The sequence below is a fragment of the Antrostomus carolinensis genome, unplaced genomic scaffold (assembly GCF_000700745.2).
Source record: "Antrostomus carolinensis isolate BGI_N321 unplaced genomic scaffold, ASM70074v2 scaffold15993, whole genome shotgun sequence".
Lineage (NCBI taxonomy): Eukaryota > Metazoa > Chordata > Aves > Caprimulgiformes > Caprimulgidae > Antrostomus > Antrostomus carolinensis.
The window spans coordinates 35,768-48,132 of NW_010304630.1; the positions used below are offsets into that span (position 1 = coordinate 35,768).

Below are 12,365 nucleotides of genomic sequence, written 5' to 3' on the forward strand. Positions count from 1 at the left end.
ATTGGCCTTCCTGGCCACAAGGGCACAGTGCTGGCTCATGGTCATCCTGCTGTCCACCAGGACTCCCAGATCTCTTTGTCCTACACTGCTCTCTAATAGATCATTCCCCAACTTATACTGGAGCCTGGGGTAACTATTGTCTTGATAGCTACTCAATTTTCGTTGGTGATCTGAGAGTTCGATCTTCTTTTTCAAGAAAGTTTCTTTTTCTTATGTTTATACCAAAATCAGCTACAGTTAGAGATGGATATAGCTCCAAAATAAATAAACTAGGCCTGGGGAAGAGTGGCTGGAGAGCTGCCCAGCAGAAAAGGACCTGGGGGTGTTGGTTGATAGCTGGCTGAACATGAGCCAGCAGTGTGCCCAGGTGGCTAAGAAGGCAAATGGCATCCTGGCCTGTATCAGAAATAGTGTGGCCAGCAGGAGTAGGGAAGTGATCCTCACCCTGTACTTGGCACTGGTGAGGCTGCACCTCGAGTCCTCTGTTCAGTTTTGGGCCCCTCACTACAAGAAAGATATTGAGTTGCTGGAGCACATGCAAAGAAGGACAACGAAGCTGGTGAAAGGCCTGGAGAACAAGTCTTATGAGGAGCAACTGAGGGAGCTGGGGTTGTTTAGCCTGGAGAAAAGGAGGCTGAGGGGAGACCTTTTACCTCTCTACAACTACCTGAAAGGAGACTATAGAGAGGTGGAAGTTGGTCTCTTCTCCCAGTTAACAAGCAATAGAACAAGAGGAAACAGCCTCAAGTTGCACTAGGGGAGGTTTAGATTGGATATTAGGAAAAACTTGTTCACCAAAAAGGTAGTCAAGCATTGGAACAGACTGCCCAGGGAGGTGGTGGAGTCACCTTTCCTGGTGGTATTTAAAAGATGGGTAGACGAGGTGCTTAGGGACATGGTTTAGAGGGAGAATTGGTAGTGTTAGGTTTATGGTTGGACTCGGTGATCTTAAAGGTCTTGTCCAACCACTATGATTCCATGAAACAGAAAATGCTGAAAAAAATACCATTTAACAGTATATGCTTCAGGTAAGAAAGAGACTTAACAGATTAAAAAGTATCAGTTTAGTTTTTCAAACATTAGCTATTTTAGTCACAGTACATTTCATTATTAAGGAATAATATTCAGTTTGGTTTTTACCACTATTCATAGTAGAACTTACTTTTAATATGTTCGCAAAGTAAACAGTCACTATTTTTGCAAAATGTATACATCAGTACATGTGCTACACAAGTGAGAAAGTTGCTAACCCAATTTCACTAGGTTCTCATAATGCTCATCATCATGGCATCTGCAAATTCTCCAGCTCTGTGTGTCCCAACAAAGACTTCTGTATTTAAAAATCTCAACCAGTAAATCACAGTTGTACCTTTAGAAATAACAACAAAAAAGGAAAGTCTTCACTGTCTTCACTCTTTCATCAAGACTACACACCACTGTAGTTGTACTGAATGTTTGGAAACCATGTCTCAATAGAATTTTTGAAACCAAGTGTGATGAAAGCACAACCAAGTGTGAGGAAAGCATCTGAAAATTCAGTTGGTAATCCAAAACCAAAAGCATACACATTCAATGCAGATGGAATCTCTGACTGTCTGTGTTAAGCTACATGTAACAGTGCCTCAAACACAGAGTTTAGTACATTTATCCTGTATAAAGGATTAAATGTGGGTTTGGCAGAGTACTGACAAATTTCACTTGCAATTACAGTAGGAGTATTTTAAGACTATGCACATGCACATATTTTTTTATTCAAACATGCATGTTTATACAGAAAAATAGTAGACACTGAAAAAATAATCTAAACTTTAAGATAAAAATTCTCCAATTTAAAGTACAGTCTTTAAAACATTTAAATAGTCTTCAAATTTGTTTTTAAACTTACTTCTTTAAAAAAAAAAAATTCTTCCATAAATACATTCACCACATGTCAACTCATTTGCAGAGGGTTTCAGAGAGAGAGATAAAGAAAGAGGAGAAAAGGTTGAAGGCAAGAGAAGGGACAGGACCAAATAAAACTAAGTTAGAGTAAATAAGGGAAAAATTACAAAGTCAAGATATTGTCAGCACTGGCTAAAGATAAAAAGGAAAACTGAAGTTATGCCACACCAGAATAAGCACTGGTTTTTAATCACAGGTAAGAAATGTAGCTTTCATATGGCCAAGTCATGAATCCAAAAGAACCAGAAAGACTAAATTATTAGGACAAAAGTAGGGGAATGGAAGGAAGGCATTCAAGAGAAAGAGAAATTAAATTCTCTGTCCATAGTTTTAGAAAAAGCTCAATACACATATACTGTTCATCCTCCTCTGCTCTTCACTGTATGAAGCTTCACTTACAGTCTCAACCTGTTTGCTATAAAGGTCTTCGTGAAGTCTCTTTTGGCCCACATTCCTCATTTCAAACTAAATTTTTGGCTATTTATATAATAGCTGATGCTGCAGAACTCAGAGTTAATAAGTTTAACAGTGTTAGAAAGTTTGCACTACATAAATTCTAATAGAAATTGGGAAATGCTTGCTTCCTCTCAGAACATTTTATTACCTAAAGTAATAAAATTTAAAATTTAAGAAGCAATCAGTAGTTTTGTCTTTCCCTTTTGCAATTTGCAGTTGAAAACATCACCATCTTGTCTTTAAAACACTGTTGAAAAACTATCCCAAAACAATAAAACCAAACCTGTCATATGCCAAACAGAAGTCATGTTTGAAAAAATCTAACCCTTACTGATTCATAGTATCTCTTTTAAAAATAGTGGGCAGGAGGAGGGAAACAACTCCAATATATTTCAGATTGCCAATATTAAAGTGTTTTCACAGAATTTAAATTTTCAAAGCATTGAAAAAAATTTCATTTGGTATTTTCATCTAAAGTGAGCAATGTGAGCAATGAACTGAAGATAGTGGGAATGTTATTATTGCTACTATACAAGGCTATCATATTAATGAGTATTAAGAGAAACATAAATCAACTTCTGGCAACAACCAACAATCAAATCAAAAATCTGATCTGCAGTGCTGTGTCAAGCATAAAATGGATGGGTATGTTGGTCTAGACCTTTAAGAAATTCCCACAGCACATTATAATTTTGTCAGTGGTTATCTTTAGCCATGACTGAGCTAAACATTTTTCTAAGAACTACAGAGGTAAGCTGGAAACACTGTTTCTTTGCTTCTCCTTTCCTACAGCTCACCTCCATGAAACACTCAAAAACTGCTGACCCCTCCACCCAAGAACGCTGACTGTAGTAAGGCCATGACAGTTCCCGGTGCAAACTCTTTTTAAGCTTTGCTGTGTGACCTAAGCAAAAATATCCTTAAACAATGCACAAACCAAACAAAATCTTAAAGTCTCCTCTCCAGTCTGTCAGTCCAGCTTATCTGACTACTTTGATTTCTTTGTTTCAGCTATTCAGCAAATATGCACTGCTCTGGGACAAAGAAGACACTAGTTACTATTTGCCATGTGGCAAAGACCAGAAAATGCATTTTTATATACCTCAGAACCAGGTTCAAATGAAAGCCAATTGTCCATGCAGTTGCAACTCAAATTAAACTAGAAGCTGTGCTTATGACTACCTTTTGTGTGGTGTGCAAATATAACACAATCATATTAAATATTCCCTGCTTTTATTTAACTATGTCAAACAAAATAAATGGTGCATGTTCAAGTCTAATACTGGTTTCATATTTTAAATACAAAATTTATTTTAAAAATTGTACATGGCACCTTTGTAATGGACAATAAACCCTTAGATTAGTTAAAAAGAATCACCTATGCTACTCCTGTTAATCATGTTTTCTAGGAGAAGTATCACAAATACTAGAAATACTCAAAGTTTGTCAAATGAAACACATAACTCAGGAGAAGCTAAATTATCCTAAACAGGAATGCTCTCTTTCTGTAGACTGATTCTGACAAAACTTGCTATGCAAGTCCAACAGCTTTCCTGCCAGTCTGCCTATCCAGATCTACAATCCTGAACTCTTTAGTTACATGTATGATAATCTGCCACAGTAGCTGAGAATTCTAGGGCTTCCTAGATACTTAAAATTCTGTGTTTTTTTACTCAAAATTAGAAAAATAAACACTCTTCTAAACCTATTTCTTTGCACTCTGGGTACCTGGGTTATAAATTATAGAGCACACTATTCAAACTCTTTATTCAGCTTCTTCAATGCACTATTTCTAATATTTGATAGGAACACTATAGCATTATACATGGCTATTAGAATACTTAAAAGCTTTCACTGTAACAGAGTGGTGCTTTTCATGAAGCTTCAAATCCCCTGTTATTTCAAAGTCAGTCCTTTGATTTGTACCAGAATCTCCACATCATCTTTGTCTCCTTAAAGATAAGAAGCAGCCTCAAAGCTGGAGCACGACCTCTGAGCAAGGCAATTCCAAAGCTAATGCCCACTGGTAAGTAAGTTTGTACAAGTTTTATTTAAAAAGCAAAGACATGCAGTCTTGGTAAAGAAAAGGACAAATTCAATGTGTTGCATCCAGTATTGGTACCTAATATTTAATACATAAAAGAACACTAGGTGAATTCATTTTTTGGTTGTTCTTTTTTTTTTTTTTAAGTCTAGTAACAAGTATAATGAAACTCTACCTCTTTCAGTTTATGAAAAACAAAATGCAAGCACAGATTCCCTACTGCCATTTTCACAACTTACTTTCCAAGTAGAAGAGACAAACAATTTTTGATCCTGGTCCAGTATAAATTAAAAAAAAAAACCCAAAACAACCTTGTAATGGTCACAGATGACTGATTTGCTGAAAGGATATCATAATACATCATAGGCATGAATATCTGGGAATATGCTAAATTAATTTTATTCAAGACACCAGTGTTAAGTCTTCTGGTTATTAAAGAGACGCACACTGAATTCAGTGTTCAAGTAAGACTAGATAATCTTATGAAGAAAACTGTTTGTTATTTTGGCCACCAGCTTGGTGGCCAAAATTAATTACTCTCCACAACCAAAACACCAAAAACAAGCCCAATACTGAGAACCCCGTATCCCCCTCACAAATGCAGGTACATCTGTGATATTATATGTAACATGGGTAACATAATTCTTGTAGGGAATGACAGCAGGAAGAAGTAAGTCTATTCTCAGTGAAAAAGTGGGGGTTAGGAGAAGGAGCTAAGAATGCAAATATTATGCATGCCTTGTGCAAGAAAAGAGAGGGAACAAGGAAGGGAATGAGAAAGCAGAAAAAGTTGAGCAAAAATTTCCCCAAAATTTTGCTCCAAGCATACTGACGAAACTTATTAATTGCATCAAACAATACAACAGTTAACCACATAGAAAATTATAGAATATGATTACCTTTCCTACAGAACAAGTTAAAAGAGATTATTACTGATAACTTTTAATTACTTTGATTCTGGGGCATAAGGTCTATATTCTCACATGTGCTGGAATGGACTAAGATAATAGTATGGTGGGTTAGAAACAACATTAGTCTTTGTTATAGGGAGGGCAAGAAAAAAGAAATTCTAAGGATTGGGAAAAAACCCCCATTTTTGAAAAATCAGATCTGAAGGTGCTTACATAGAAGAATAAATAATGAACTGTGTGACAACTGCATTGCATATCCCTACAGCCCAAACTGACAATTGACTGGGTGCCTTTATATATCTAAAGATGGTTAGATTTACTTTTATTTGAATCTGAACCCTAAACACTTATGAATATATAAAAAAGACAGACAAATTTCTGACAACTTGTTACATAATTGTTAGCTACTGTCAAGCATAACTCCAAACCAAAATAATTTTTGCTTTTGCAGTATAAAAAGCAAAGAAAGTCAAATAAAGCAATTACTATTTTTCTAAGATGGGTCTTTGCACATACCTCCAACTTTTTGGTAGAATTTTTTTTTGTTGTTTTCCAGCCTATTTTTTAATTGTATTTAAATGTATTTTAATGTATTTTAGACAAGATACAATAAGCTTTATTTTGATATCTGAGCATGAAGCGCATATCTAAATATGAATATCTAGCTGTGGATTATAGTTAAGGAGAGAAGAAAAGCACAATTAATAGCTGGTTAATGAAATGAAGAAATATCCTTTTTACAAATAGTTGAAAATGAGAATAGATACAATATCAACTATGACTTTTTTCACCAAAAATGGCAGGAAGTAGAATAGGGTGCTAATACATAAATAATTACTAACTCAAGCCAAATGTTTCATATTTGCAATGACTTGTAAGTCAGAAAATTAAACTCTGAACAGTGCCTCTGAATCTTTGATGTGCTACTGAAAGTCCTCTGTTCCGAACTGCAACAACTGCACGCACTGACATACAAACTGCAATGACTATATTCATATACTTTGATGAGCCAGTTATCAACGGACACCTCATTCATACAAAACCACTCCCTTTAGGTCATTCCTGAAGTTTAAAAATACCTGTAAAACCAGTCAAAGGACATGCATTTAATATCCTTGAACACCATAACTAAGGTTTAGGACATTTAAGTTATTAGGAGATTTAAATTATATTTTTCTCTACTGGAATTTTCACAGGCAGACTACATTAAAAACATTTTTTTCTGATAAAAATGGCAGAAAAAGTAGATTATTTTTCACTTGAAAAATAAGACATCAGACTACCACATAAAAGGCTGTAGTAGTTTAACTTGGTTGTTAGCCAAACACCACAAAGGGTAACTCCTCTGTTCAAAACGAAGTACAACCTGCTGACCATTTATCACAGTACCACAGAAGGATTCAGAGGCCATAGGCATAGCTCAAACTATTGGTATAATGCCTATTCAAACTATTGGTATAATGCCTATTCCTCCCTTAATTTTTTGCTGTTATTCAGCTTACTTCCTCTTTCTTCTTTCAAGGCTAACATTTTGATTGTCACTTAGCCCATGAGAATCTTCATATTCTTATTTAAATCCTACACAGTAATGTCCCTCAGCTGAGTTCTAAGAGAATGATGACACACAGTTTTTTTGTTGTTGAAGGCCAGAGAAGCCCTAACCCAAAAACTCCACACAGGACGTGATTTACAAAGTAAAAACAACAATACATGCAACTCAAAGGTGTCAGAAGAAGGCATTTCAGGCTTAAACAGCAAAGTACAACATAAAATATAAATCTAAAAAAAATTATTAATCTAGCCCCAAAAAATCTCAGATCACCAGTATCTCAATGTGCAAATCCAAATTTCATTAATCCGAGCTTATAATATATGGGCTGGATCAGCAGACAGTGAGGTGAATGGAAAACTGGCTGAATGGTCAGGCCTAGAGAGTCATGATCAGTGGTGTAAAGTCTAGTTGGAGGATGGTAACCAGTAGTGTATCCCAGGGGTCAATACTGGCTCCAGTCCTGTTCAACATCTCCATTAATGAGCTGGATGATGGAGCAGAGCATACCCTCAGCAAGTTTTCTGATGATACCAAACTGGGAGGAGTGGCTGATACACCAGTGGGTCATGCTGCAATCCAGAGGGACCTGGAGAAATGAGCTGACAGCAGCCTCAAGAAGTTCAACAAGAAGTGCAAAGTCCTGCACCTGGGCAGGAACAAGTCCAGCCACCAGTACATGCTGGAGGCTGTTCAGCTGGAAAGCAGCTTGGCAGAAAAGGCCTTGGGGTCCTCGTGGACACCAGGCTGAACATGAGCCAGCAATGTGTCCTTGCTGCAAAGAAGACTAATGATATCCTCAGCTGTATTAGCCAAAGTATTACCAGTAGGTCAGGGGAGGTGATCCTTCCCAACTATTCGGCACTGGTGAGGTCTCACCTCAAATACTGTGTACAGTTCTGGGCTTCCCAGAGAGTACTAGAGAGTACTCCCAGGGAGTACAAGAGAGACATGGGGCTACTGGAGAGAGTTCAAGGAAGGGCGACAAAGATGATGAAGCATCTCTCCTCTGAGGAAAGGCTGAGAGAGCTTGAACTCTTCAGCCCGGAAAAGAGAAGGACCTGGGGGGATCACATACATGTACAAAATACCCGAAGGGAGGGTGCAAAGAGCACAGAGCCAGGCTCTTTTCAGTGGTGCCCAGTGATGTGACCAGAGGCAATGGGCACAAACACACACAGGAGGTTTCCTTGAGCATCAGGAAACACTTTTTCACTGTGAAACTGACCAACCACTGGCACAGGTTGCCCAGAGAAGTTGTGGAGTCTCCATCCGTGAAGATATTTAAAAGCTGCCTGGACATGGTCCTGGGCAACTGGCTGTAGGTGGCCCTGCTTAAGCAGGGGTGGATGGAGCAGACGACCTCCAGAAGTCCCTTCCTGCCTCAACCATTCTGTGATTCTGCGAAACACTTATTGACAATAAGCATATTGCCATGCTTGAAATGAGTTTCTTTTTTTTTTTTTTTTTTAATATGGAAAGACAATGTCTCCACTAGTTACAGCTTTTTCCAAACACAGATACCATGATTGACTCATCAGTGTATGTCATCTTTCTCACCAGTTATTCAAGTAAGGTGACAAATTAAGGGTGTTCACAGCTATTTATTTCAACTTTCTTAAAGAAAACACTGAATTATACAGGGAAAAACAAGTTTCTCCCTACACTCAAAATTCTTAATCTGTTTCTTCATTACTTTAAGTCATTTGCTCTGTATTTCTGGAAGAAAAAACAGTCTGTTCATCTTTCAAACATTTACAGAGACACAGCAAGTTTATAAAGAAGTCAAGTTAATAAACAAATTTTATTACAAATATGCCCACTGATCTTTACCTTTGTGAGTGGCAAAATTAACACCAAAATTATTTCCTATGGGTAATGTAAATATTTTTGATGCTGTAACTGATATAACTTACAGAGCAAATTTCCAAAATACATACCTCTAAATGCGCTAATATCCCCATAGTGTACCTGGAGCACAAAAAATCTGCCACCTGCTTCTCCTCCAACTCTGAATCCAACACCTAAGAGAAGGAAAATGCAATACTTTAATAAAAAAATAAAATGTAAGATGTTTCATCACTGCTGACTGTATCTAAAAATACAAATCAATATAATAGCTTAGAATTAAGGGGTAGAAAATTTCACTGAGACACCAGTGAAGGACGCCATTGTCCTGAAAACTAGGAAAACCTCTGTCGCAACACATGCTGCCACAAAGACTAAGAAGCTAGGAACATAACTTAGTTATTAATGAAGAGGTATCTGCTTTAAGTAGAGAATTCTCTCAGTCCAAGAACATGAATACAGATCTGATATATATACATACAACTGCATTAAAAAAAATTAAATCAAATTTTGCCATCCTTGTAGGATTTGGCAGAACTTTCCTATCTCATACAACTTGTGAATGATACAAACTGATTAACACTGACTTACTAAGAACACACTGAAAATGAATAGATAAAAAGATCTGCAGTATAATATTTTGAGATGTAAATTAATATAATATATAGAAAAAGTCTTGTGGAAATTATGAAGCTATTCTTGACAAAAGTAAGCACAGGCACAGAAGAAAATGAAAGAATTTGAAATAATGAAATTGCAAAATACCACCATTACCAAAAGGGATTTCTCTAAACCAATTCTATAACAAACACTCTTCAAAAAAGAAGCAGAGAAAGCAATTTCTTCTTATTCAGTGAATCCCACTAGATTAAACACTGCCCATGGCAAAGCCTACTTATAAATGGGACTGCAGCCTCTCTGTGCACAAATGTAATAGCATTATAAACCACCCCCAACAAACAGCTTAGAGACAAGAAAATTATTATTAGAGGGGGTTTAACATTAAAGAAAATACCATGCCTCCCTAGAATCCTTAAAGCAACACTTTTTTTAACTTGACATCCTAATAACCAAATCAAGTAATATTTATGCTGATAAATGTGTAAATGGATTGTTAAAAATAAACCTCTTCATGATACTTTGCACTGCTCCTGGTTATGAAAAGAGGAAGTAAAAGACAAAAGAAAAAATTTTTAGAATTCAAGATATTTTCAGACTGAGGCTATACAGATGGCAGATATTTCTAGCACCCTTACTGATTATTAGAAAGAACTACTTCTCCCTGTTTTACAGGCATACCACTCTAAGAAACTTAAAAAATCTTGACTGAATTCAGGAAAGTCATCTTTCATACGAGAAAATGAGTATAAAAACATGTTGCTCAACTGAACCATAGCATCAAGAAAAGAAAATCCCATAAAATTGTCAAGTTCATTTGATAAGTATACTTAAGACATTAAGTAAGACAAATTGTTAAGTACACTTAAGACAGAAATAAATCAGTGTTTGGATTGAACTTGCTTGTGCTTTCCCAAACACACAAAAATATTTTAATGCAGTCTGTGTGATACTGAAAGATACATAAATATTATCCTTCCAATAACATATGCTAGGGAAGGCAAGATTAATGCTATATAAAAATAAAGCATTATATTATGACCATTATCTCTCCCTCAGTCTTTTTTCCCCTACTGAAACCCATAATGTTATAGTAAACAAGATGACAAAAAAACCCCAAGTGTATTAGCTAGCATAATACAGTTATAGTTTATAATGCTGACGTTTATACAGCTTCCACCAAGCAGACATAATAAAAACATTATAGAAGGATCCTAGATATGCCAGATGCTTACTTCCACATCCTCTTCTCTCCCTTGCCCCCGTACACAAGAACTATGCATTAAAGGCACAATACCTTTGGGTAGCCTGGTGGGTGGAGCATTTCTTGCCCAAGCATACAAAATGTTAGATTTGTCTTTGCACGTTCCTTCATCACAGTCCCTAAAAATATGAGGAAACAAAAGAAAGGGAATATAATTTTTAAATTTTGAAATCGGAAAAGGGCAGGTGAATTACATGTAAACCCACTATTTTTAAGATCTATTAAAATGTTTTTAGATGGGTGTTGATTAAACACAGTTCTTTTAATGTAGGGTGCTTTCCAGGATATCATTAGATGCTCGATCTTCTTTTTTCTTCCTCACACTGCCTTAAAATTGTGTTAGGCAAACAGAGTCAAAACCATGGACAGTTCTGATAGTCCCTGCCAGCCTAGTAGCCAGTGAAGAAAAAACTAATCTTTTGTAAGAATGAACCATAAGAAAATTTCTAGCACTATTAGCTAAAGTGACACTAAATGACAATGGCTGCCACATTTACACAGAGACAGGACTCATATGCAAAGCAGAAAAAAACCTGCAAGACATCAAAGCTTTAAGTCAAAGTTGATATTTAAAATTAATTTAAAAATCACTGACAAAAAAGGTGACAGGAAGCTGTATAGGAACCAACAGGTGGGAACCACTCGTTCTCTTCCCTGTACTTAACGCAAGCTCACTGCTTAGTTATTTTTTATTCCACTGCACAATTTTTTGTTTTTCACAAAGAGAAAAATCACACACACCAAAAAAAACAACCCCACCCAAAAAACAGAGGCAAAAAAAAAAAAAGACAGAAACGTTTGCCAAGTTACAGACCACAAACAGGTCACAAACACAACAACTGAGAGCTCTGTACTTGTCCCTAGCCTCTGCAGCTAACACCTTGCAGGCAACACTAAAGGTGTGAAAGACTCCCAAAGAGTGTTAAGATCTAGATACCTTGAAACTGCAAGAACTGTTAAACTCAGGGCACAGACACTACCAACTCTGTAAAAGGCCAGTCAGACACAGTCATACAGACAGCACAATGTACCTGGACCACATCCAAGAGGGCGCTTACTGCTATATGTAGGTTTAGTCTACAGGATGATACACATGGATAAACAAACAAGGGACACTAAGGTGCTTTCCAAACTCCAACCTAGAAGCCACTTCTCCCTCTCGATCCTTTATTAGGGAAAAGGGTTATTCACAGAGTGTATTTGTACCTTCTTCAGTAGCAAAGCATCACAGTACTGAGCAGAAGTCATTCCACAGGTGCAGCGTATACAGGTATGACTTTCAGAAAGCCTCAGCCTGAAACTATTCAGACGACAAAAACTGATCCAAGCCAGATGCAATTAAGGCATGATACCCAAGATAAGGTTTCATTCCAACAAAAAATGGTATAGCCCTTTCCTTCTCTGTTTATTACTGCTGGTAAAATGACACTTGGGAAAACATTTGTACATGTAATGTGTGGTTTCAGACACCAAAAATACTGGGGAAACAGGGTCTCCCACAGTATGAGGAAACGTATAAAAGCATCGAAGACCAGGACTTTTAGTAGATGTAGGCTCAGTAATGTTTCTGTTGATACCTGAGCCATGTGTGTCACATCTCAGAACAACTGATGTGATGATGATGCTTTCCAGGCTCCACTGCTAGGGATAACCAGTTCTTCCAGCACATGGGAAAAACCACCTCAGTGGGACATTACACATTTCTAAGATCCCAGAGAGCCCCACTACAACATA

General features: G+C 36.9%; 1 protein-coding gene across 1 annotated transcript in view; it reads right to left on the minus strand.

Moving 5' to 3' along the window:
- The window catches only part of PAM (peptidylglycine alpha-amidating monooxygenase), a 46,265-nt gene extending 35,517 nt beyond the window's left edge, over window positions 1-10,748 (minus strand). The window contains exons 1-2 of the mRNA XM_029084159.1: window positions 10,665-10,748; window positions 8,842-8,925 (exon numbers count right to left, since the gene is read on the minus strand). The gene's annotated coding sequence lies outside the window, so the exon portion shown is untranslated. The remainder of the gene's footprint in view (window positions 1-8,841; window positions 8,926-10,664) is intronic.
- Window positions 10,749-12,365: the final 1,617 nt, after the last annotated feature.